The sequence below is a fragment of the Amblyomma americanum genome, chromosome 11 (genome assembly GCF_052857255.1).
Source record: "Amblyomma americanum isolate KBUSLIRL-KWMA chromosome 11, ASM5285725v1, whole genome shotgun sequence".
Taxonomy (NCBI): Eukaryota; Metazoa; Arthropoda; class Arachnida; order Ixodida; family Ixodidae; genus Amblyomma; species Amblyomma americanum.
The window spans coordinates 110,023,348-110,050,957 of NC_135507.1; the positions used below are offsets into that span (position 1 = coordinate 110,023,348).

A 27,610-nucleotide genomic window follows, 5' to 3' on the forward strand; every position below is an offset into this window, starting at 1 on the left:
TGCAGGAGCACGTGGCGAGTGTCGTGCTGGTGTTCAAATTTTTGCAACTCCATTACGACGACCCACATAAGGTGCGGTTTGAGGACCGCCGGCGTCGCCATCTGAACCGCCGTCTGACAGCCACGATGAAGCGCTTGTCGCGCGTGCACGTTCTCAATCACGAGGTAAGGGTTGAAAAACGTTTTCGCAAGTTTTCCCGTGCAGAACTCGCCAAATTGCGGCGCTTGTAACGTAACTTTTTTGCAGCATCGTTTCCCGGATGCTTCTGGCGAGCCGATGCTGTCCTTATTTGCCGCGGACCGATACCACATGGCGAGACGCCGGGGCATCGACCCCAGTGCGCCTTTGTTCCTTTGCAGTGGCATGTCCAGGGTAAAAGTGGCCACGATAATTCTGCCACTACAATCTGCCCTTTAGGATCGCTATCAGCTGCAACGGTAAGTCCAGAAGTTCCGACTCGCGCATTGTGGAAATCGCGCCTGGCCTAAGTGTACAGCATTCACCCAGTGCAGTGCAGCTTTGTTTAATTCCTTAGAGACTTCTCGCGCTTTGTCGAAATCGACGGCAGCCGTGAAAATTTACATATTAGACCTCGCTACGGCGTTATCCCAGCGCAGCGCGCCTTTGTTTCTTTGCGTCGGCAAGCGTTAGAAGCGCGCGCCGTCTCGCGCTTTGTCCAAGTCGGCTCTAAAACTCGCGCTAGGCCTCGTTGCCTGGTTGACAAAGTGCACGGCTTTGTTCCTTTCAATGGCAAGCCTCTGTCACTGCAGTCGGCGGCCTTAATTTTTATGATCGCTGTCAGCTTCAACAGCACGTCCAAGAAAAGTTATGACGATCGCGCGGTGTGGAAATCGGCGGTAGAGACAAAAAACTCGTGCTTGTAGCTGCAGACTTACCGAGCTCCAGTGCGCCTTTGTTTATTTCCGTTGCGACTACCCGCGCTTTGTAGAAATCGACGCCAGCCGTGAAAATTTACATATTAGACCTCGCTACAGCATTAGCGCAGAGCGCCTTCGTTTCTTTGCGTTTTAACTTGTTTGCTCGTTACTTTTGTTCTTTTCAGTCGTTTCCTGAATCTGTCCAAAGAGCCGTGCTAGGTGGATGATTGTTCGCCGTCAGTGGAACCACATGGCAATCGCACCCCTATCAGAAAAATACACTCTACTGGGCATGCTGGAACCCGGCACCCGACATGATAGTGGATTATGGTGATGGGCAATGGTGGGTACCTACCATATTGCTGGGTACAGGGTGGCCGCCATATTGCTGGATGTTGGGTATCATGGTGGGTGCCCAGCATAGTGTTGGGTACTGCTGGGTGTCGGGTAATACACTGTTGACTGCCCAGTATAGTGGCAGGTGCTCGTGTGTGCCGGGTAACATGTCGGGCACTCAATAAAATATTAGATACCGGATAAAATTATAATGAGAGACGCTGTCTAAACTCTATATGATGCATTACACTAAGATTAAGGAGCACATTCACTGCATGATGAACAATAAACTGATGCACTGCAACCTGCAGAGTATAAATTATGGTGATGTAAAAGGAAAAATACGGCTGTCTCCTTGGCCTGTTTGCAAACAGCGAAAAACAACCTGCTACCATCACAGGTTTATTTGTATGCAGAGCTTGTACGGCATAGCCTCTGGCTTACATAGAGCTGCTCAACGATACTTGTGCACTCATGCACAGCAACGCTCCTGGGACAGCATGGTGTGGAAAGGTCATCGATGTCTTGCCCAAGTCTGTAAAAAAGGAATGAGGATGATCACCTACAGGAATGGCAGCAGTAGAAAAGTATTAATTTCTTGCCACGTTATGAATCCTTCGGGCTGCAATTCAGTAAACTACCACAAGAATTCATTCCCTCATACAGCCTCCGCAGTTAAGATGGGCATGTACTATTTAAGGACGCACTGAGGACTCCATCTAATTTTTTTTCCATGCAAAAACTGAGTCACGGACATTGTGGCGCTTTCTGTCTATGTTAATCGCATTTATTGCAGACAGCTGAATTTAGAAATGGGACATTTTTCCCACTACTCAGTTTCCATTTGTGAGGTCAAGACCAAAAAAGACTCCGTGATGACTGTTTTGAAGTGAATGGTGGTGCAGCGTACCTTCAAGCATATGCTCACAATAACTGCCATGAGAGCACCAGTTTGCTTGTAAAAACGACCACTGGTAGTGGTACCTGCATTTTATTACACACTGGCTTCAAAACCTCTTTTCAGTGAAAGTAGGTTCTTTCAAATTAGAACGTAGGAATTTGTCAATACAGACCATCATCATCATCATCAGCCTGACTATGCCCACTGCTAGGCAAAGGCCTCCCCCATGTCCCTCCAATTAACCCTGTCCTTTGCCAGCTGCACCCACCGTATGCCTGCAAACTTCTTAATTTCATCCCTCCACCTAACTTTCGGCCGCCCCCTGCTACACTTGCCTGCTCTTCGAATCCGCTCCGTTGCCCTACCAACATTTATTTATTGATTTGTTTATGTTACCCCTAAATGCCCTCTACAGGAGCAGCTGGGATACCTTTTAATATTACATTAAACAGAGGAAAGATTAATAAACAAAATTAGCATAGCCAATGGCAAGCAGGCCGCTACTCATAGCTATTTGTACCTAGCACAAAAATATGAATATATGAATACTCTTCTCATCCAACCATTCGTACTTCATCGAAATACAAAAATATGATTTCAATTCAGTTTTCAAATGGAACACTTGTCACAAAAAAATTTCCCTGCAAAAAGGTAGATATTCAAACAATAAACAGGATAGCAAACTGAAAATACGTGGTTACTTTTAAAATCCTTCAGACGCGAGAAAAGAATCTTTTGGCTGCAGTGCATACTTAAGTCTAAGCGTAACTCTAGTACTGTACGCAGAATATAAAAAATCTGACCAGGAAATCATTTATTTCTGCTTTAATTACTATGTAAGTATTCTACTTACGCACTATAAAAAGCATTCAACCATTAGCTCCTTAGCTTGAGCAAAGGTATACACCAGTTAAGACGGTGAAATGAACAAGTTGGTAAGAATGCATACTCAAGTAATACAGCGCAAAAAACACTAACACCGAGAGAACGTAAACCCAGTCCTGACTCGCAGTTTAATACACAACAGAAACTTATTTACAACCTCAAGGCATGCAGTGTGGGAAGGTGCGCAATCCAAAAAGGCCGCAACAGGACACATGTTCGCCGTCACTGCCGCGCCAAAAATGCAGATTCCTTATATTAGTGAATGTAGAGACTGTTGATGCAATCACCTCCATTTCTCCTGATATGAAAGCCTTCTGACACTTCCCACACTAACTGATCCCAGTGAAGGAATATGAAAGAATAAAAATCTTAGTCCTATGCAACCAAATTTTTCTTTCATCCTTTCAACTGCGCCGTTCACACGAGGCACAGTGCGCTGAAAGATAAAAAATTCTCCTCCTGCTGCCCGCTGACACCACGGCGTCTGACTGATATAATATTGACGACAAAACATTAGCACCTATGGCACCAACATTGGCAGGTAGCCTGTCTTGTGCCTGACACCAAACTCAAGCGGTATGCAATCTTCCTTGGTGCGAGAAACCACACATACTTTTACCTCTAACTCGCATTGCCAAGGCCTTGAGATAGCTTATTAAGGTAGTATGACAGCAACCTTGTGCCCTACCGGCCTATCCCGAGCTGGTGTTTTCACTTGGCCTTGTATCAAACCTGCACACACATATACAACCAGATCTTGTGAATAGCTCGTTATCGCTAATTTTTTAGACTGAATGGCAATACCATATGATGGTGGCAAAATCTACTGAGCATTGACTTGAAGTACAAGACATCACTCTTCACCAACTTCGAATATGTCAACAAGAAACTCAGGATAGGCACTTTTGTCATTGGGTAGTAAGCCTAGCAAACACGCCATGTTTTCCCCTCCTTAAGAGCATCAAGGAACTGCAGTCACTTCGTCTGGCACTTTAACACTGAACTCCAATCCCATGATTTCCTTTTTGAAGGCCTTACAAACATGAAGTAGTTGTAACTAAACACTTGTAAGGCAAGGCCTTGCAAACTGCGCTAAATGTTTTGGTCCACACACACAAAGAAAATATTACTCAGGATAGGAGCCACACCTAAGCCTGCCCAAACTTCTTTCTTCCACACATAAAGGCCCTTCTGTTCCCTCACAAACATAGAATCAAGGTGAAATTGCAAAACCTTGGAGACTGCATCAACAAAAATACCACAGTTGTGGTCAGAAGAGCTTTTGCACAAAGAAAAAGAAAGAAATTAGCTTGCATGCGTTCAAGAGTGGTTCCTATCGTGAGTGATATTTCCCTTGCTTGTGTAGACCAAAACATTGAGCGCAGTTTTAAAGGCTTCGTCTTGCAGGTGTTTAGGTACAGACACTTACTTCGTGTTTGGAAGTTCTGCCAGCCAGCCTAGAGCCATAGTTGCAATGCTGCGGGTTATCAATGAGCAAGGCTGGGGATTAGATTTCAGTGCTGAAGCACCACATGAAGGGATTCTGTAGTTCCTTGATGTATGGCCTTTGTCAAAAATCATAGCCTAGGGAGTTTGCTTCCAAGCTGCATAACGAGGGCCCTTGTAGCAACCTGGGAAGCCCTAGATTTCAGTGGTGTGAGGATGAGAGCTCCTCTTACCTTCATGAGGTTTATAAACCTGGTGATAAGTAACGAGACACACGCCATGGCCGAGAAGCAAACTTCTTGGGCTCAAAATGTTTGACAAAGGGTGCATGTATGCAGGTGAGACCAAAACACATTTGCTGGGTGTATCACCAGAGGTCAAACAAAAAGCAAACTTGTTTTGAGCTTCACGGCAGCATATTCAAAGGAAGTAAAGAGGGGTATTGTAGTGTCATGTTTGAAGTCAGTGCCCATTAGGCCTTGCCACTGTCAGACTGCCTCTAGCTTTGGCCCTCAGCATTTTTGGTCTCTTTATGATGAAGCTGGCAAGCTCACACCTGTTACCGCGTTGTGCCACGTTTGGACAGCAGAGGGAAAAGGATGAAAGTAAAAAAAACACCGTAAGCCTTTGTTCCATAGTGCTAAGATTTTAATCTGTCATCTGGACCAGTAACGTGGGAAGTGTGGACAATGTTTCATATAAGCAGAGGTGGAGATGACTGCATCAGGTTTGCCTCTCTGTACTTGTATGATAAAGGAATCTGCATGTCTGACTTTGTAATGTCAGTGTACAAATGTCCAGCTGTGGTCTTTTGGTTTGCGTGCGTGTTTTTTCCACAGCCTGTTTTTTGGCACAATGATTTCTACAAAAAAGCACAATTCTGAAATGTTGTAGGGAGCAGAAAACATCAACTTGACATCATATTTTGCCACCATGTATTCTAGAATCTTGCCAATACTCTCCTAAGGGGCAGAAACATGGAGGGTAACGAAAAGTGTTCAGCGTAAGTTTAGGACAATGCAGTGAGCTATGGAAAGAAAAACGATAGGTGTAACATTTAAGAGACCTGAAGCAGGCAGAACGGTGAGGGAACAAATGCGGGTTATTGACATGCTACCGAAATCAAGAGGAAGAAATGAGCTTGGGCAGGGCATGTAATGTAAAATCAAGATAACTGCTTACCCTTAATGTTAACGGAGTGGATTCCAAGGGAAGGCAAGCATAGCAGGGGGTTCCAGAAAGTTAGGTGGGCAGATGAGAATAAGAAGTTTTTTGGGATACGGTGGCCACAGCTAGCAAAGGAAATATATGGGAGAGGCCTTTACCCTACAGTGGGCATAGTCAGGCTGATTCAAGTTATGAGAGAATTTGCATAATTATGGTTGTAGTATGCACTTTGATCCAGTTCTCTGTTCAGTTTTTCTCACACTGTTGGTCACACTGTAAAACTGCTTTTACACCGTTTCTACCACTGCTCGCAAAAGTGGCAAAGGGAAGAATCCTGTTTTCTGTCTCAACTTGTATTTTACTCAGCTCTGCCTTTAGAGAGTATGAGCTTACGACACGGTCGTTTAACCAGATGAGACTGCGAAAAATAAATCGCCATGACTTCTTTCAATATTCTAGAAATATGAGCTCAACATATGGTCCTGTTTAAAGGAGCACTAAAGAGGATTCTGAGCTCACCTTTTTATGATGAGAACTCGATCTACACACTGCAAGCTTTCTTAGAGACTTTGAATTGTCCTGTGGAGTAATACGGGGAATGATTTGTGAAAACAAACAGTCCACGGAGATCTTTATTTCTGTGGGCCTAATTGCCAGCTATGCTGTCTGCAACTGAAACTATTCATAGAAACCTGAAAGCAAAGCAAAACCAAGAGCCGCCTGTGACTGGCTGAAGGCACTCCCCGCGCTAGTTGACTCCTACTCTCAGAGGTCAGTTAAAAAAAAATGGTGGGAGCTAGGACATCTAATCCAATTTAACAGAGAAATTGGCTGCACAAGACAATAATTCGAAGTTTCCAAGAATGCTCGGAGCATGTAGATAGAGTTTTCATGGTAAAAATACGAGCTCAGAATCCTCTTTACTACACCTTTAAAGAACTGCGCTGCATCTGAACATTTCAGACACTTTCCTTGCTGCACTTCCAAAGCACAGTGAACGTGAATAAATACTGAGACTTCAGGAACAATCAAGCAAAGTTGGCGTCATTTAATTTAACAAACCATAAAACCAGTAAAAGATCATTTACATATCTCACCATTGTTAAAATCTGGACATCACATAAGGCAATTGCTAGCTCTTTTGTGAATGTTGCTATAGTCGGATACATACCAAGAGAGAAGCAGCAGATACCATTCAAAAGAGGCCCTCCAGCCGATGACGTCGAACGATTTTCCTTACGCCATGGTTAATTTGCTTTCGTCTGGCTCCCCCTACGACGCCACCCTAGCAGGATTGAGGGGATTAACCACATTTTGAGAACAAGTCCTCGCCATTGGCTGGGTGCAATCATTTGAGGGGCATTTGCCGCTTTGTTTTTGAATTTTACCTAACTTTATAAAATTTCACGAAATTTGTTACACCCGACCAAAAATCAAAACGTCAATCTTGCACAACCACAGGCTTTGAAATCTCACCATTTTTTCACATTCACTATGCACCACTTTGGAAATTCCACAAGTTGAGTGTCTCAGGGGTTTAGATTCAAGCTAGTCACTTGAATGCGACGTGTTACACTGATACGCCTAGAATAGCGACAGAAAGAGCGCATATTTATTTTCCGCATCCTTAACCTGTTGCACGGGTAAAGAACCTTCCTCCTGTAATTCTGCTGTCGTCAGCACCTAACAACTTCAGACAGAGCCGAGTAACAAAAAAGTCGAGAGCCTTCAGAAAGCAGGCTTCCCTTACCGCCTTTGCAGGCAGTGGCAAAAACAGAGCTGAAGCAGTGGTAGAAAGTTCCCAACAATGTGAAAGAGGCTGAGCACATAACTAGATCAAGTATGTGGCACTACCAAAAATAGTACACAAAATTTCTCTTAGCCTCCAAAAAAGTGGTGGCAAAATATGTCGAGCTAGTGTTTTCTTCAGCACCCCCTCCACCCATATACTTATTAAAGGTCAAGTTAAATGTTTTTAATTCTATCACTCCTCTTGCATTTTAGTTGAGGTTGTGATTACTTAAGGTGGAGATGCACATTTGTCATTGCTTGCCAATTGACAGACTTAAGTGTTCAACCATCTTCGAATTCCTTAAAACCATCACAGTTTATTACATTAGTAAGGCAAATCTTATCCCAGCTTGTTTTTACGAAAAAAAATTTCCATGCCAAAGCCGCCGTATCAAGTTTCGAAACTCGTGTAACAACAAATAAATAATAAACTCGAAACAAGGTACAAAACTGCGATTTTTCAATTTTTGATGTAATTTTATGTTCTCACAGTAATCATTACAACTACTTTGTAAGTTGCCTGGCAGACAAAGAAGCCAAAAAAATGTTTCAGCGATTAGAAACCGTAAGCAGTCAGAAAAAAAAAATTCTTAATATAAGAGGGGACACTGGTCTTAGAGCTATTTTTCTTATTTTGAAGCCTATCCTGACGAAATCATAAAAATATGTTCAGTTTTTATGCTGGTTTCAAATCTTTATTTTTTTCTTTCTAAGTCAATTAGTCAATGAAATAATTAATTTTTATTGTTCATTAATTAGTACCTCCGTGCAGAAAAATTGGCTCCATAAAAAATTATTTCTAATGCATGGCAACGTAGTACAATGACCAGAGAGTGCAACAATCGAAGCAGTTTTTTCATTTTACCCTTATTAGAAATCTTGCAGCACTTGGAATACCATCCTTCAAGTTGTGCCTATCATGCTTCAATGAACTTTGCAAGATAAAAAAGTTTTGAAGGTTAATTAAAGAATTCTGCTTCGATCATTGCACTCACTGCACTTCCAGCTTTCTTTAGCAAAAAAAAAAATACATCTCTGCCCATCATAGGTGCAAAGATATCGACAAACTAAAACAAGCAGGTGTACAAAATTTGCGTTTTGAGAAAATTGAGAAAAACAAACTAGACATAATTTATTCAAAATTTTATGAAGATATATACATATTTACATTTCTTAAGGGCTAATAAGCACCAGGCATGTAGTCAGACTGCTTGGTTTGACTAGAATGGCACTTTTTCAGTGCCCGATGCATGGTTTCAGTAGAGGCACGCTTGCGAGCAGATTCTGCTGTCCGGCGCCTGTCTTTCTCGGTCATCCTCCTGATATTATGTTGGCCAGGGTTCATACTGAGCTCGCTCAGTATTTGGGAAGATGCCTTCAGGTTTCCCGCACTGAAGCGGACAACAGCCTCTGCAACGGCTGCTTGAACTGAAAACAGTGAAGCATGTCTCTCCTTTGGTGCAAGCGACCATATCAGCGAGTGCAGGCTTTCATTATTATTTTGAGTTTTGCCACGCAAGCAACGCTGCAGTAGCTTTGGGTCTCCCAAGCGCTCATATATGGGGAAAAGTGCTTTGCACACATGTGGCGGCAAATTATACCTGTGCTTGGGAGCGGGCTCGCCCTTGGCTGCAGCAGCGTTCTGGCGGCACCATGAGTTTGGGCCTGTTGGGCACAAAGTGTGGTTCGCTGCACTATCATTTGATGTTACATGATAGTATATCGCCATCACGGCCTTGTGCATGGCTTCAATATCTCCAGCATGGGATTTCAGGGCCCAGCTGTAATATGATGTCAACTTAGTGACAAGGTCGCCTGTTAGCTTTCCTTTGCCACTAAGGCTCTCTTTTGCATTGCCTTTATGCTTGGCAATTGCATTGCGCAGAGCCGTGCCTATTCGCTTCTGCACATGCTTCGTGCAGTCTTCTTTTTGTATTTTTATATAGCCATATACAGACAATTCTTGCAGTGCAAGAAATGTGCGGCTATCGCCATCTGAAAGGACAGTCGTGTATCTAAGGCCATGTTTTTTCCATGACCTTTCGAATAACACAAGTCCAGCCAGTACTTCCATTTCACCGGACTTTTTGTCCGTGTTTTTTTGGCACAAGTGGCTGTCGCTCCATGCTTGATAGGACGGGTCGTCGTCCTTAGGCCCGCGCTCGCACCCGGCACAGAAATTGCTAAACACAACGTAATCCAGGACGAGCCCAGTAAAAAGTTCAATCACTGCACCGACACCTATGCGGGATGAATGACCCCGAGTCATCCACGAACCATCGAAAGAGACGGAAATGTTCCCGGGGTTGTCAAGGTTCAGCACGCGGTAGAGCTGCCGAACAGAATTTGCGCTGTCATTCAACACTTCTTCGGCTGCGCGTGTTGCTGCGGGCATCAGCTTGCTTTTCACATAGCTCTGCCACGTTTTCGTGTGCAGGCCACGATGCGATATATTCATCGCAGCAAACACATCATTTAGCGCGGTTCGCCTATTTCCAGTACTTTGCATCGCGCGTGCAGCAAGAATGTTTACGGCAAACGGATTTATCTTTTGGCTGCCTTCCGCGCGTGGCGAGCTCCATGCCGACGCAGTGTCTCCGCAATTCACACACACGAGGGACAATTTCACCGCTAAACCATACTCGCGATTCCCTTTAGAAACGTGCACATCTCCGCCACACACTCTACACTTCACGGCACGCAACAGTTCGTTGAAGGAGTCTAACCTCACAATAGAGAAAGCACTATCGTCCGCACGGCGACCGTCTGTACCGTCAAGGGGACGGTCGTCACAGCTTCCGATGAAATCAAGCTTTTTCTTCGTCGCTGCAGTTGATTCCAGCTCCTGCAGAATTCCTTCCGCTTTTCGCTTATTTTCAAGCAAGTCCGAAGGCTGCAGCATCGTTGTGTCGCAGCGGACGCGGCCGCTGTGTGTAGACGTCGTTGAGCTCGTTAGGCCTATTTCGTCCGCAGGGTCTTCACTTGCCACTGGCTCCTGCACGTTCTCAGAGCATTCGGGTGACGCAGAACGTTTTCGGAAGTTGTCACCGCGCGCGGACTTCTTCTTTTTGCCGAATTTGTGGCGCGAACGAAATTTATTGAGAGGCATCGTTGGACCTCGGTCTCGACTGTCAACAAAATGGCGTCTTCGACGCTTCCAACGCTGGCTCAAGCAGACGATGCATGGCGGAATCCGCCAATCGGATGGCTCGATTCAGTCACGTGTGCTCAGCAGCGAATCAGACCCCGCATTTTTTGCTTTTTTTATGGCTCTTTTTCTTGGTGGCCACTGAGGCCTTGCAACCAGCAATGGCGGGAAATTGAAGCCTAGAGAGCGCTCTTTCAAACGAGCCCAACATGGCCGCGATCGGTACGGTGGCGGCTCCGCACGATGAAAAATGTGCCGTTTTTTCGTCTGCTCTTGCGCAAATTCAGACCACGCGGTGATCTAAACTCAATAATACCCTGAAACTACTGACTTCTGGAAGAAGAGAACTGGTGAACTTGGAGAATAATAGCTGAAGATTCCGAAAATGCTATTTTCAGAAAATCGGTTTTTTGGCCATTTTTGGGTCTCAAAGACCCATGTCCCCTCTTAAGTAAAGTAGCTTTTTGTGCCATATTAAGCTGTGAATTCATTGTGAGGTGATACTAGTAAAAATATGAAAGGTAGTAAGCTGCACATTACCATTGAATGCAATTTATTCTGGAGAGTGAAGTAATTTTTGTATTAGGCGAGAAAACAGTGTTGAAAGCTGAGCACCGATGCCAAACCTCAACGTTGCTCTGTGCCTGCTCTTTACTGCAGTGCTCACTAGAGCCGGTTGCAAACCAAATATAAGCAGTGCTGCAAGGTGCTCCAAATGGATGTTACTATGTTTGTGGGTTGAAAGGCCTGGTGGCATGTTCATCCATGTTTTAACACTTGAAACAATTGGGTCACTGATTACAAAGTAATTCTAGCATGCACAGTTGAAGCACCACTGGCTGTTTCACACGTAGAGAGAAACTGGGAGTGCGACACCGCCAGGCTTTGAGAACCACTGCTGCCAAGAGCCGGCTAGAACGGGCGCATATTTATTGTGCATGTACCTTTGCCATCAAATCTCCTCAGCTGTCGGCAGCTGTGGTTTGCGAAGCACAGCAGCCATCCACTCCCAGTTTTCCCTTAAGTGGAAAAGAGCCTGCACATGAAGACGATGTGACGAAACACTACTGTTCTTTCCAAGGTGCTCTTTTAAACCACTTAGTGAGTTCAATTTGTTTTTCTTGAATGACTTCAAGGAAGCAGAAGACAGCACCATCATTTCATAGTGCTTCTTGCTTCTGCGCAATGAGGAGCGTGGCTGCAGTGGTCTTTGGTCCGCATCTCCAGTTACCACGAGAGTTGACTTGATGCTTCTGCTAAGTGGCCATTTAATTTTTATTTTTTGTAACCGTGCCCTTGAGTAGACCTCTGTACTCCAGAAGCTGAAAGCATTCAAGCCCAGCACACCACCTGCAGCACTGCTTAAACCTACACTTGCAGCTGGCTCCAGCATGCACTGTACTGAGGAGCAGGCAGGGAGCAATACCACAGTAGGGCATTGATGCTTTTTAGAACAAAAATTACTCGAATTAAACTTGTGATAATAAATGCGACTGAATGGTATCGTGCAGCTTACTACCTTTCTTATACTTACCAGGACCACATCACTATGCAACTGACAGCTGAATATGCCGCAGAAAGCAACTTTTTTCCAATTTAGAATTTTTTCTGGCACGGCTTAGGTTTTCTCATCGCTGAAACATTTTATAGGCTGCTTTGCCATTCATACAACTTCTGTGAGACCATAAAATTTGGTAAATAATTTCAAAAACGAATAGCTTTACACCTTTTTCAGTTTAAAAATAACGAAACATGAAACAAATTAATTTCAAATTTTTGTAAGTGAAAGCATAATGTCTATTCTAAAAAATTGATAGTCATGCGTTCTTTATTAAGCCAAATGAAAAGTGATAGTGCATGCATGTGGTACTTCAGATATCTTTAGCGCATTCACCTTTCCACTGTGCAGAAAACATATAAGATCATGCACCTGCATAGTGCTTCCCATGTTTATGATGTGCATGAGTGCATGTCTGTGCGAGCACATACTAAAAATTAAAAAAACACTTCGCAATTTCATAATGCCCACTGCCAGCCCAAAGTAGCTGATTCGATGGTTGAATTGAGAAAGAAGCTGCTTCACTAGCTGTATAGCAAGCATACACACCATGAATGTAGTTCTGAGCTTTGCGGTTCTGATCTTGCTGTGTACAATGGCTGTACACAGCCAGAGTGCACAAAATGCCCAGCGAAAGCTTCAGCGCTGATGTTTGCAGCTAACCTTTCTTTCAGTTATCGCTTTTGCGCTGTTTTAACTACGAGACCCTTCGCACTGTCGGCTATGCTCGCCATGCTGCCTTCTTCGCATTTCGACGGTAATGGCCCCATATGGCAATATAGCGTTCCTCCAGAAAGCTTACGAGTACGCCACTCGCTATCACGGCTCAAATCTACAATGGGCGTTACCACGTGTTTCTCGCTTTTCTTACACGTATATCTATAAGTGTTGTTTTCTGGTTAAAAAGACATAAGTGCTTTCAAGTGATCCTACCTTACCAGTCTAGCCTGTCTTAGTACTTCCCTTTAGTGCACCTTTAAGATGGGGCCACAGCACAATTTTTTTTGGCAAAAACAAGCTGGGATAATGATTCTTCTAGTAAAAGAATAAACTATATGCATTTTTAAAGGAAATCGAAGATGCTCGAACAAAATCTGGGTCAGATGACTTGGAATGACCCAATTTCAAGTTTATAAACTAAAATACACCATCACAAAGTTATTCAGTCTTGTCACATTTCAGCTGCACAAAAAACATGCACTGACGTCTCATCAACAGGTGTCTGCTGAAATTGCTATTTTTGTGTTGTGTACCCAGATATCTCATCCAATCCACTAGATACAGCATGATACTTATGTGAGCACACTTACCAGTTGTGTTATAGGCAGCACCTTTCCCACATAATGATGTATGAAGTCTTCAGCATACTTTTCTGTGAATACATCACAGTGAAGGGATAAGGAAAGGCAGCTGCGCTACAACACAACAATGCATAAATGATCATGCACCACAGGTCTTTTCTCCTCCAACTGCACCAATAACCCAAAGTGTCATTAAAAACTTTAGGTGCTCTTTGAATGACACGAGAAAGTTTTACTGGCTGAAATGAAACAGTTATGTTATTAGTGTGGCCACACCTGGATGTGCAGGTAAAGCAGTCAGACCCCATGACACGGCACAGCTGTGCAACAAGCAGGCAGTGATATTCTTGCTCTCTGCAGTAAGAAAATGAGAAAAGAACATCATCATAAAAATCAGAAGCATTCAAAGCAAATAAAAAAAACTATAAACACTATACCACATGCAAAATGGTTTTGGGGCGGTTGGTTCAGCATTTTCCGAAACAGCGCTCGAAGAGACAGACAGAAGGATGAGAAGCACTACACACATTGCACTGAATTAACAGAATTTTATTCATTAAGCATTACAATATACACAGTGCAGAAAAAAGAGCCAACAATCACTCCCGTCACAAGCTCCATCATTATTCTCATCTTTCCCCTTCCAGAAATACGCTTTGTTTCACTAGAAGCGATAGCAATGCACTGCTCAGGCATATCTCTTTATAATCAAAGATTATATGCAATAATACACTGATAGTTGACTGAAACCGAGATGAAAAAGCACAGGAAATTATTGAGCGTAAAACAATGTTTGATTATAAAGACACATGCATAAGTAGCACCTCCCAATCACTACTAGCAGAAGAGGCATTTTTGGAAGAGGAGAATGAGGGTGACGATGGAACGTGACAGGACTGATTGTTGACTGTTTTATCTGCATTGAACATATAAAAAATGCTTCATGAATAAAATTTAGTTGCCAGTTCAACATAGCGTGTGCGTCATCATTCTGTCCACATCTTCCAGCATTGCTCAGAATAATATATACCAAAGCTGAAGTACATCCAGCACACGAGGTTTTCCTCTTTGGTTGGCCCATACAAAAACTGCAGCTTTTTTTTTTTGCTTTTCATCACAACATTCAACACACTGACCGCTCTCGCTACGCCAGGTAGCCTGCAGACTGTCTTTAACCTTTTATAAGGTGCAAGCTGCACGCATGTCTCACCATGGCCGGTCTCGAAGGGAACGTGTGCTCTATTTCTTATGGCCTGTGCAAAGGGGTCTGTTTCTGCCTCTTGGCACATCGCGGTGGGGTCGCCACTGCCCCACCGCTGCATCCGCCATTCACGCGGGAGAAGGTGCGTTCGCTCCCAGTTTGGTCCACGTCATTGGTAACCATCAGGCCCGTATGTTTCATCCTTTGCACTGTATGCAAATACGTGAATCAGACCCCGTTCCTTTGTTTTGCCATGTGAGAAATCTGAAATGAATTAATGTTTGTGCATGCTTGCCTTCAGTCCGACTGTGCATGATAGCATGTACTCTTCAAGCACAAATGTCAACCGTTCTACACTTTACATTTCACAAAAAGTCAAGACTCTCAGCCTTTGTAGGTCATCTTCTGGCAGGTCTGCATCAGTGTGCAGAATGATGTGCCATGTGGAGCATTAGCATGACAATTTTCAAAGTGTCAAGAATTCTGCAGTATTAATATAGCTCCTGAAATTTCAAGCACAGCTGCTTTAGCTTTGCAAAACAGTGGCATTAGCAAGAATTCATGCTGCACCCAAGCAAAGTGCATCATATAATTCGTGAATGGAATGGGCACCGAAAAACCCCAAGACTGGCCACAGGAGCACAGTGCGATGACAGCACGTTGCACACACTTAACCTCCAAGAGGCATAGACCTGCTCCTCTTGGAAAGGCATTTTGAAGTTTGCCGGTGTCTCATGACTGTCCATTCCCCCAGATTACAATGCATAAATTAGTTATTGAAAATATCTGCCATCACGAGCTAACTGCCAGCAAGTCAAAGTTCGGAACTGCGCTTTGAATAAAATCAGCCTTCGCTAGCAAACAGACTTATCTCAGAGGCAATGACAGCCAGTGTGACACAGTGTATTCTGCATTTGTACAGCCTCATCATTGCTTTTGATAAACCTCCCAAGAACATGAACATTCCTCATATCATTAAGGAAACGAAGAAACGCCCAGAAAGATTATTCTTCTCAACCTAGCGTAGGTAAATTAAAGCAATCTGCAATGTTTTATGCTAGTTGGCTTACCTTGAGATGTAAGGAGCTGAAAATTAAGGTTTGTTATACTGACATGTTAATAAGTTCCTGAATTTAAGAATAATAGAGGGCAGTGAACATTCAACCGCACGCACGGCTAGCCATAATCTCAGCCCTTCTTTTATAAAAATGTTTAAATGAAATATTTTATTGGTAGCTTCTTCAGGGTATGCTGCAAGTTAAATGTATACGTCGACAGCAAAATAGGGTGCTCTTTATTATTGCTTAAACAATTCATCGGACATCATTTCTGAAATTCCAATACTCAGTACACGTCACTATCTGTGCCAGCACACACAACTTGTACTGTTGCTTTCTGGTGATTTTAGGCAGACAAGAATGCCTACAAGCAAACTTGCGCTTAACCCAAAACCTGCTCATTGGGAAAACCCATGTCCTCGAACATCTAGCAGTTCGGCGGCAGCAATAATAACACCAACATTAGTTTTTCCTGATACTTGCTAACATATTAGTCATTAGTATTCCTTCGAGGTATCGATACAAGTCCCTCGTTTAAGGAAGTTGGGAGGTATATGGGGGGTAAAATAATTCAGAACAAGTGAAAAGTGATAGCGTAATTAAGTATTATATATATTGCCCCACAATATTTATTTGACAGTCAAATGTTAGTGTATGTGAGTCTGACTACGCTCTACAAGTATCGTCTCAAGCCAGCAGCCAATAATGGCGGTACAGGATTTACCACTCGCACGTTGCGGTCACTTTTGCCCTCGATGGTACATTTTTATGAGGTGAGCTCAAAACTCAGAGTTTTCCTTCTCTTCCCCTTAGCATTAAGCATCATTTAATCATGGACTATGAGACGTGCAAGAAAATCATCAGAGTACTTCCTTCTGGATGAGGAATGAGTGATTCCTGCTTTTAAATGTTTTCACCAAGCACATTTTGTGATGAATCTGTGCACATGTGGGCTGCACTGAAGACGTACAGGCTCAGCATTGTTTTTTTTTTAATTTCGGTGTTGCACTCACCATAAACCAGTGGCCGACAGCGCGAACCAAGTGAATGCCACCCACCACCGCAGGTTCAGGCAGGGAGCAAGCGGTCGGGTCTTCACGCCTCTAGCAACAGCAGACGGAGTAACTTCTGGAGAAAAACTCCCATTGCTTCTGCGGTGATTGTAAAGGCCGCAGGAAAGAGTGAAGCGGTCCCCTTGACACCAGCTTGGCCTGATATGCATACAAATGGTAAAAGTGCGTTCAGAATGGTTCTGAAAATCCAATGACATCGTTTTCAAGCCGTTTTGGCCACACGTTTTGTAGAATGGTGAACACATTTGCACCAATGACTTCGTTTCTTTAAAAAGACCTCAAATGCGATGCCTATGTTTTATCTACCTATAAGAACACTTGTAATATATTTGAAGATTGCTTAGAGGCAGTTTACTGATGGAAAAGGCTGAAACGGTCAACAATTTTTCCAAATTCATTTCCCCACCAGTGCGGGCCACATCAAACTGAACACCAGTAACCCTTATTGCCGTACTTCATGTCTACCCCTCATGTAATAATACCCTGTAATGGGGCCTTTGAGTATGAATATATAAATAAACAAGTAAATACCCATGCTTGTAAATACACACAGAACACCAGGGGGACCATTACCAAAATATAAAAACATTCTGAGTGGTTTGTTTTATTGTTAGGTAGTAATGAGCACGTAAAATGTGTTATGTAATGTATCATATTCATTTGCCCGCACTTGAAGCAAAAGGAACGCGAATCCCCGATTACTACAAAGGGTTCAACATTTTTCACATACTGTAATGGCTGAAATGCAATTCGTTTAAACCAGCATGATTATCCAATGTGTACTGAAATCCAAAAGCTTATTTAAATGCTGTCCTGAAACAAGCCATAAAATAACACTTTGTCGGAATTCACGCGCTCCTTTTCATTCCATACAACTCACAAAGTTTACTTTTACGAGGAGGCAAGATCCGTGCTGTAGGCTCCAAAGTGGATGCAGACGAGCCACATGCGACGAGCCATGATCCACCTGCGAACACTCGTTATTAGAGAGCATAGTGATATAAGAAATGAAAGAATGTGTCAAAACATTGATTCCCCTCAGTTATGAATAGACAAAAAGAGAAAACTAGGATATTTAACGCAATCAGCTCCCCTAAAATTGCAGTCTGTCAACACAAGTACTTCTGTTATGACAACTGCCAAAACCTGTTAAAGCACCAAGTAAACTCCAGAAAAATAAAGGCAGCACACACACAAAATGCGTGTATGTGTGAAAGGAATCAGCAGGCATTAATTACGCATTGTAGCACGCAACAGACGTGATGCCCTTTATATTCCAACCAAAATTTACAGGAGCAAAAAGACACAGAAACACAAAAAGCTTGACAAATGAGTGTTCAATTTTTAACAGTGATCAGCAAATGGTAGACAGACTTGCGCTGAAGCTTCTCCACATACTAAAAGCCTGTAAAGAGAAGCCCATTTCTGTATATTATGGCATTCCTTTTGTGAAAAGAACCACACAGGAGAACTGAATGGACATGCTCCGAATTATAATGCATCTTTTCAGCTAATGATAAGGATTGCAAGCGAATAACTCGCCGAGTTGCACAATCGCAGCATTTGAAAGCTGGCCTGCAAGTACTCTCGTTGCCGCTTACTTTTGCACTAACTGAGAAATTTTACATTGTGCTAAATAGGCGCACTAAATTTTCCGTTCAACGGATTCACTACAGGTACGTAGCATATATTATAATCGGCGACAGCTTTCTGCGGCTGCGAAGCAGAAAATACGAGCGCGAAACGCCGGCTCTCACGCACGCGCTCACGAACCAACGACGCAAGCTTGTGAGCCGGCGGTGAGAGCTCGTAGCTTCCGCTGCATAGTCACTCCTTCAGAGGCAACTTCACAGAAAGCTGTCCAGAATAATGTCCGTTTGACCAAGTGGATTTATTGTTTCTGCAAGGTCATGAACTATTTCTATCAGTTGGGTAATTGTGGACAGACCCTTTCAGAAGCCATGCTGATCATAATGCAGGATATCATGCTGGCCGAGATAGCCGAGGGGGTGCTTGGATATGATGTGTTCAAGCAACTTCGAAACTGTACTACTGAGCGAAATTGGGCGATATTTGCTAACAGAATTATTTCTGCTTTTATGAACTGGTATATATATATTTTGCTCGCTTCCAGTCAGTTGGAAAGCATCCGCTACTAAAAGAAGACTGAAAAATTTTTGTCAGCATACCTATATAAAAACTCGTAAGGGATACGATCTGGACATTGGCTTTTCTTGACGTAACAGCATATTAGAACACCTTGCTTGTCACTTTGTAAATCAGTAATAGGCTAGGTCTTTCAGTTTCAGCGTTAAAAGGAGGCAGTATGCCATTATCACTTATGTAAACAGATGAAAAATATAAATTAAAATCCTTAGCACGCTTATGGGCATTCCCCTCGGTCAGAGCAGGTTGCAGAACTTTAGACGGATTTATATAGCGCCAAAATTTACCGGGCGACTCGCGGAAAAATTTCGTGAGCGCCACGTTATAGAATCTCTCTTTTGATTCCTTAAGAAGTCTTTAAATCCTGACTGATGCCGCGAATACATAGTTTACTTTCGGGGTTTGGGTTGGGTGAGTAAGCGTCTTCGTTAGAGATGAAGTATGTCTCTAGTTATACAGGGACTCCTTTTATTGGTGCGCTTAGTTTTCTTAGGAACAAAGTGACTAAGGCATCGTTTTGCCAATTCCGAAAAGAATTCCCATAGTTGGTCCATACTAGCATCAGAGTCATAGAGCTGCATAAAATCTGCATATGAATAATCAAGACAGTCTATCACAGCAGCGTCATCAGTGTCATGAAAACCATCCTGTCATCTGACCAGCCCTCCAGGATTTCACATTCGCAGACAGAAGTTTGTATACGTTTGGGAACCAAAATCAAATCCAATATGGATGATGTTGTAGGACATATCCTTGTGTAATCAGATACAACTTGAACTAAATTATGACAAAAAGCCGGTTCAAGTAACTGCTCACAACAAGGCACCTCTCGTGTTCCAGGTAATTGCGAACACCAGTCAATGCCGGGTAGGTTGTAACCTCCAAGGTAATAAGGTCCTACTATCATGAGGCAAGTAAGAGTCCATAAATGTTCTTAGATTTATCAGGACGTCCAGCGGAGCACTTGGGGCCCTGTAAACACCCCCAATAAAAACTGTTTATCTAATTTTATCTTGGCCCATAGCGCTTTTATGCCATTCGCATCTGTAAGTATAGAAAATGTATTCTTGTCTTCGATAATTAACGCAACTCCCTCTGTCTTCTCGATCCTTTCTTACTATTTTATGAATACGATGAGTAATTTCAGTGACTGGCATATCCATATGCAGCCATGTGCAGCCTTTTCTGAGCGTGTGCGGCACGTTCAGTCGAATCCTTCTTGCCACAAGCAGAGGTGGGCAAATCCCCTCATTTTTACTTTTCCTCCCTCACCCTCATTTTTGAATCTATGGCCCTCATCTTCAATTCGAAAATTTTGCTGGCCCTCCCTCGCCCTCGTCCTCACATCGTCGGCCCTCCCTCACCCTCACCCTCATGAACAGTCGTTTTAAAACTCGTTATTTTTAGCAGTCGGCCACTTCTGGCGATATTACTGAGTAATAAACATACAAGACAAGACCTCAAGTCACAATCGGACGAGAGGTTAGATCCTTATATTGTGTGTGTCCGTGTACATGTGTGTGTATTGTTAGAGCTAATAAGTGAGGCAAAACCGTGACAGTTACGAGTTGAGCCTCAAAATGTCATTCTGCCTTTACTTCTGGTGCGCACTGCGTGCATACATAAGCGCTGCGCTTATAGCATTTTATTATCTATATGCACTGCTAAAATGAGTCAGCGCGTTGTGCTCTTTGTACAAAAACTAATGCATGCCAGTAATATTTCGAAAACAATGCAGTAGCCGTTACCACAACAATTACAATAAGTGCTGAGCACAGAATAGACTCAGAACAAGGAAAGTTTGCAGGTCGCTTAATTACCATTACCCGATGACATTGCGATAGCACAGGGTATTCTGAATTTCACTGCTTCTAATCTCCCGTCATTTCGTGCGGTTTTCTGCACGATCGTCTGATGACGCTTCCACGCGCACGCATGGAAGATGATGAAGACCACGCTTTCAACCTAAAGCGTGAGAGACTGGCAGTTTAGCGCACGTGAACGCGGGTACGTGACAAAGACGACGACATTGCAAGCACAGCTAAGATCGCTGACATTGGCCGATCCCCCAGTGTGGGTATGTGCCATCTTTTGATAGGCTAACAACAACAACAACAACATCGGCTCTGCTCTGCTGGGATCGATCGGCTAAGTTTCGGGTGGCTGGTTGTGGCCTTTTCTCTCTGCGTTTTTGCGCGGCAAGGCAGTAAGCCCGGGCTACGTCGACCCAGTCTCCCGGCCAGGGGAGCTCCCTCTGGTCGGCTTCTCTGTCCCCTGATCTCCTGCCGTTGTAAGCTTTTTTGCGCAGTGGTGTCGGCAGTATCCCTGTCGCGCTGGTGCCTAAGGATGGTGGTGTAATCAAGATGAACAACCCTGGTGCTGTTCGGGCTGCTCTCCAGTCGGCGACTTCTCTATGAGTCAATCTCAGAGGTACGCCAGTTTGGACGCGGCGGGATTCTGCGCAGATCGCCAGACCTCGCCTGTGTAAGAGATTTGCTAAACGCCTCATACTTTGCCTCCCTTCGGGTAAGTTCCTTCATCCCTTCAGATCTGGCGTGCACGAAAGGTATTGTACGAGGCGTAGATTCTTCCCTGTCTCCGGCAGAGACTCTTGAGCTTCTGTCGGCTGCAGGCGTTGTTGCTGTGCACCGCTGTAGCCGGGATGTAAACAACTTGCGGATGCCCACTGAATCTGTGATTGCTACCTTTGCCGGCACTTCCTGCCCCTCTGAAATCAAGGCATGGCCTCTAATTCTTCGGGTAGACCCGTCATCATCTCGGCCTCTGCAGTGTAACTGCTGGCGCTATGGACATAGCGCCGGCGGTTGCAAATCCAACTTGAGGTGTTGCAACTGTGGGGATGCTCATTCAACAAGCACCTGCACTGAGAAGAATGAGAAGTGTTGCCTTTGCGGTGAGGCCCACTCTGCAAACTACTCAAATTGTCCCTCTCGAGCTCAGGAAATCCAAATTCTGGAGATAATTGACAGAAAACGCTGTTCGCGCCGCGACGCTATTTCAGAGGTCAAAGAACGTGGCCACGGTTATGCCGGTGTGACCGCTCGGCAAGGTGTCATGTTAGACTCAATGCAGTCCCAGGCAATTGCGGCTGCTGTGGAGGCTTCCATGTCTAAAATGGTAGAAAAGATTGTCGCAAGTGTGTCGGAGTGCCTTACAAACGTTCTAGCGTCTCAGCTTACACATGCCGTGCAGGCCGGTTTGGCACCTCTTTCGACAGCAATTCCCTCTCCTCTTATCCGGTCTACAATTCCAGTAGCATCACAGCCCCAGGAACAAACCCCTGCCCCTTCCGCTGTACCTACCTCGAGTACCTCGAGGGATGTTGGTATAATCTATGATTCGGAGATGGTGGAGCCTGATGCGTGGCTTCTTAAGCGCAGCGGGTCCCCCATGCCTCATTCGTTGTCTTCTCTGTGCACCCAGCCCAAATCAAAGAAGCAGCAGCTTGACACCAAACCCAAGGATACAATTTTGGAGCAGGCAGTTGCTGCTGCTAGGCTTTCGCAACCATAGCGTCGTTGCGAGTTCTGCAGTGGAACTGTCGCTCTATTCTTTCAGCTTCCACAGATTTACACTGCATATCTACCCAGCTTAATCCGGATGTCATAATTCTGCAAGAAACGTGGCTTTCAACCGACAAACATTTCCATATCAAAAATTACCGTTCATTTCGCCTAGATCGCCAGTCTAGAGAAGGGGGTTTACTAACTTTAGTCTCTTCAAAATTTTGCCACAGGGCTATGGTATCTTTTCAACTAATGTCTCCTGACTGAGATTTTGGCACTAGACTGTACTTCCTGGGTGCTCTCCATTTTCAATAGCAAATTGTTATTTCCCCAATGGTGTCCAGGATGTTAGACCTCTGGACTTGTTACTCGCTAACTGTAAAAACCCAGTTCTCGTGGCTGGGGACTTCAATTCTCACCATGTGTCGTCGGGGTTTAGGACTAATACATGCTGCAAGCGCCTTTGGGACTGGGTTTCTGATCACAACCTGATGTGCTTAAATTCAGGATCGGCCACTTATCTTCGCTCACACACTCAATCTGTTTTATATCTCACGTTCACTAGTCCTGGAATTGGCGTAACGAATTGGTCGACTGTTGATAGCGGCACCTCAAGTGACCATATACCTATTCATTTTAATATCATATGTTGTGTAACTCCGGCGTCTTTTTAGTTGCGGTAACATGTAAATTATGACAGATTTCAGACAGCGTTGTGCTCTGCCTTTGCTTCAGTGTCTAACATCGCCGAAGCCCACCAGTCAGCAAGCATATGTCTGGCTATAGAGGAAAGCCGTAAAAAGTCGGAGTTCCTGGTGAGGCCAACAAAAGGGAATTCTTCTAACTGGTGGAATGCGGACTGTACAAGAGATTACAGGCGGAGGAAGGCAGCATGGAAAAAGCTTCTTCATAACCAATGCCCGAATAACTGGAGTGATTATAAATTTATTGCAGCCACCTTTAAACGCACAGTTTCTCGCGCGAAGGAAAAATATGACTCAGAACGCTTTGATTATCTTTCAAAGGCGGGCAACCGACGTGCACTATTCGGTTTTCTACGGTCTAGGAAGCAGCTCATGTCCTCTCATAATTTTCAATCATTAGTTATGTCACCTGAAGAAGCTATCCAGGCGGTTGAATTAATTGCCACAGGCCTGCAAAAGCGGTTCTCGTCTTTACTACCTTTGCGCCCAATGTTGTTTGCACCAGTCGTGTCAAATGAAAATGCCTCACAAGTAAATCTATCAGATCTTTCACAAGTTGTCCAGAGATTGCCAGCTGCTGCTCCTGGTCCTGATGGTGTTACTACAAAGATGCTCAAGATTCTCTTTGAAGAGTCTCCCAACTCCTTATTGCACCTAATAAACTCTCTCAAACACGCTTGGATACCTTCTGAGTAGAAGCTGTCCAAGGTGATCCCTGTACTTAAAAATCAGGGCGGAGGCTATGAATTGGATAATATTAGGCCAATTTCTTTAACAACAAACGTGGTAAAGTTGATAGAAAGGGTGTTACTAATTCGGGTGTCAGCCATTGTGGACCGCAAAACTATACTCAGCCCGTGACAACTCGGTTTCCGGCCACGGTGTTCGATATGGAATGCACATGCTGATCTTGAGAGCAGAATTCTCCTTGCTCGTCGTCAACGCCTGGTCGCGGCTTTGGTTACGTTAGACGTCGCCAAAGCTTACGACAGTGTAGAACACTCCATCCTGATACATAGGCTAGTCTCATCAATTTCCAGATTATATAGCTGCATGGATATCTGCATTTCTTTATAACAGGGAATTCTTTTGCGTCCATAATGGTGTTCATTAAGAGAGGTACAGACAAACGCGAGGTGTACCGCAAGGAGCTGTTCTTTCTCCTGCGCTCTTTAATATTCTGTTGAGCTCAATTCCTCTCCACCGCCATGTACGCACTTACGTCTATGCGGACGACATTGCGTTTTTTGCTGCTGCGCCGGATATACATTCCCTGTATGGTCTGTTGCAGTCATATTTGAATACACTTGAGCATTGGTTGAGCGCATTACACCTGAAGTTAAATGTTGGCAAGTGCGCCACCCTTGTTTTCCCTCTATACACTCCTGTAGTGGTCTCTCTCACTTGCCAGTTAAAAATAATAGCGCAGGTTCAATCCCTAAAATACCTAGGGGTCATTTATGACAACAAACTAGCCTGGCGACCTCACATTGACCATGTTGCGGCGAAAGGAGCTCGTGCCGTGGGCATGTTACAGAGATTGTCATCAACGGTACGGCATACGCAGAGATGCGCTAATAATGATCTACATAATGTATGTCAGGCCAATTTTAGAATTTGGATCAGTGTTGTTTTCAGGCTCGGCTACATATAAACTTAGTCCTCTCGTCCTTTTATAGAGGTTTGTGGCTACCAATATGATGTACCTTGAAGCGCGCATTCCGCCTCTCTTATCACGACTTCAATTTTTAACTGTGCAAACTTACCTCAGGATCTATGAATCCCATTTCCACCGTTTTCTGTTTGTCAGCCGTTTTCTGTTTTTCAGCATTTTCTGTTGTCAGCCGACCTCCTTTTTTGGTGTCCCCTGGTCTCGTTTCAATTCCCCTCAGGTAGTGTTTGTGCAAAGATTACTTCAGCCTTTAGATGTAAACATTTATGATATCCTTCCTGCGCTTCGCAATGGGCCCGCTATCCACATTCTTTTCGATGACATATTCCCAAAAAATGCAAAACTTTTGCCACCGAGTATTCTAAATGGTCTACTAGAAGATCCCCCCCCCCCCCCCCATTTGAGGACCCTACCTACAGATATAGCAATAGCCACTGACGCATCGCAATGCAATTAAAAAGCAGGTGTGGGAATATTTTGCTCGCATTTAGACCGGTCCTTTTCACTGCGCCTTCCAGATTTTACCCCTATTTTTCAAGCAGAGTTTCTAGCAGTTGTACTTGCACTACGCAAGCTAGACCCCTCTATTATAGCAGTTGCAGTAATTACTGATTCTTTATCTTTGTGTTCGTCCCTCGCTGCACATGTTGACGGTCCCATTTTAACAACTTTTTTTATTTCTACTTCCTCCGCATTTGAGCCTTGTTTATTTAGTATGGGTTCCCGGTCACAGCAGTGTGACAGTAAATGAGATTGCTGATAATCTCGCAAAGGCTTCCCTCAGCGGCCCCGTGTTGCCAATCATCCCGGCTACAGCCTATATTACAGCATCTAGATTTCGGCGACGTGCGTTTTTAAGCACGCAAGACACATCACTTTTAACATCGGCGGATTATGAGCCCCTTAAATATTATTGGAACAGGAAAATCTGTTGCTCTCGGCAGCTTGAAGTATCACTGACGAGACTGCGTTGCCGCATCTCCCCTCTAAATTTCTATTTGCACAAGTCGGGTTTGGCGCTCTCTCCCCTTTGTGCATTTTGCCTTGAGCCTGAATCTATAGAACATTTTTGGCTGTATTGTCGCCGATTCAACTCTCTGAGAAAAAGGTTGCTGGAGGAGCCCTTGAAGCATCTTGGCCTTAGTTTGAGCAGCCCGCTCTTGCTATCATTTGGCGCCACCACATTTGGGTTCAGCCACAGACCTGTTTGTACCGCTGTTCTAAATTTCCTGGTAGAATCTCACCGACTGCCTTGCTAAGTGTACCAAAATTTTTCTTTTCTATCAATTATTACATTTTTACTTAATCATTATTATTTAATCCCTCTCTTTATTATTCATATAATTTTGAAATCAAAACTCTCACCCCTTTTTTCTGTTCTGTTTTCTGTTGCGCTCCCACGTGCTTTTCCTTTTTATTAACTGCGTTCAGGTGAACAGCCACCCGATTCTTGGCCGATCCCCCAGTGTTGGTATGTGCCATCTTTTGATAGGCTAACAACAACTAAGAGCATGGCAGTTCATACAGGCAGGATGTTAAGATTTCTCCCAACTGATCGTACATCTGAGTGAAGTATATGAACAGACCTACTTTAAATGCGAGTGGCATTCCCTCTTGGTGACATGCTCAGCCTTACCTAGCGTCTAGTACTCTCCTGATTTGTGTTTTTGCGATGTGTTTCGTGGCATTTCCGAAAAGATTTTTAAATAATTTAATTAATGTAAATATATATTTTTAAATGCAATAAATAGATGATTAATAAAAGCTTTGGCGATGGCGTAGTAGTCCAAAGTAGCGGCCAGCGGAACTGATTTTTAGCGCTGCCGCGGGTTCGGATCCCGCTCACCCAGCTATGAAGTTTTTTTTATTTCTTTAGTGTCTTCCCCCAGTGCGATGCCGGCTTTCCACTGTGGTGAGGCTCTTACGCTGTTGCTTAAAATAAAAATTGGCACTCGCTTAGCTCGGCTATGCCAGGATATACGTAGCGAAAGCTAAGGCATAGCTTGGTTAGCCTTGGGTGATCTTGATTGCAAGTCCAGGTTAGTCTGGGTAGTTGTTGCCACGTGGTTCGTCACGCGGTTGGTCACGTGGTGCGGTGCGACCACGGTGGGAATGCGAGCGCGGTGAAACTGCGAGTTAGTGGCCAGTGTAGCTTCCGCTACAAAACATTATTCATGCCACTTGAAAATCAAACGCGTCGCTGTAATGCAGCATTTGGGCTCAATAACTGTAATTACTACCCACCCCCCAATATTCAATAGCCTTAATTCAATAGCCTTACTAGGTATAATTCCTACATGCTTTACTCTGCACTCTGATGATCCGACAGACTCATTGCTAATAATGAAAATGCTGACTGCGGTACCACGGTTCTCGTTGGACCGGCGGCTATATACCCGCACGGCCAGACCAGTGCCTATACTTGTTAGCGCACTATACAGGGTGTTTCACCTAAATATTGACATAATTTCTAAAAATAGGCTTTTTAGTTAGAAGGGCGCTTTTTACGGCATAGCATTGTCAGCACATCGCGACGACGTTCTCGAGATGTTCGGCTCCCCATGTTTCTTGTTCGCCTCGTGTACCTCCATACTGCAGAAACTACGTTTTCCCCGGGAACCTTCACCCTAAGAACTGGCGCTTTAAAACGTTAATTCATAACAGGCTGCGCAAACGAGATACGTTAGCCCGGAGTACGGTTCGAGTCATCAACCTCGCCCTCAGACCGTGCATCTTGCCCTCTCTCACCCTTACCTCCCCATGTCTTTCCTCCCTCACTCTCACCTCACCGAGTTAAA

General features: G+C 44.1%; 1 long non-coding RNA gene across 1 annotated transcript; it reads right to left on the reverse strand.

The window, feature by feature from the left end:
- Nucleotides 1-1,639: 1,639 nt before the first annotated feature.
- Nucleotides 1,640-17,712, reverse strand: LOC144110495 (uncharacterized). The gene is made up of 4 exons (XR_013309853.1): nucleotides 17,624-17,712; nucleotides 16,684-16,881; nucleotides 13,688-13,765; nucleotides 1,640-1,749 (listed from the first exon to the last, which is right to left on the reverse strand). It is a non-coding gene; the product is annotated as an uncharacterized LOC144110495 (long non-coding RNA).
- Nucleotides 17,713-27,610: the final 9,898 nt, after the last annotated feature.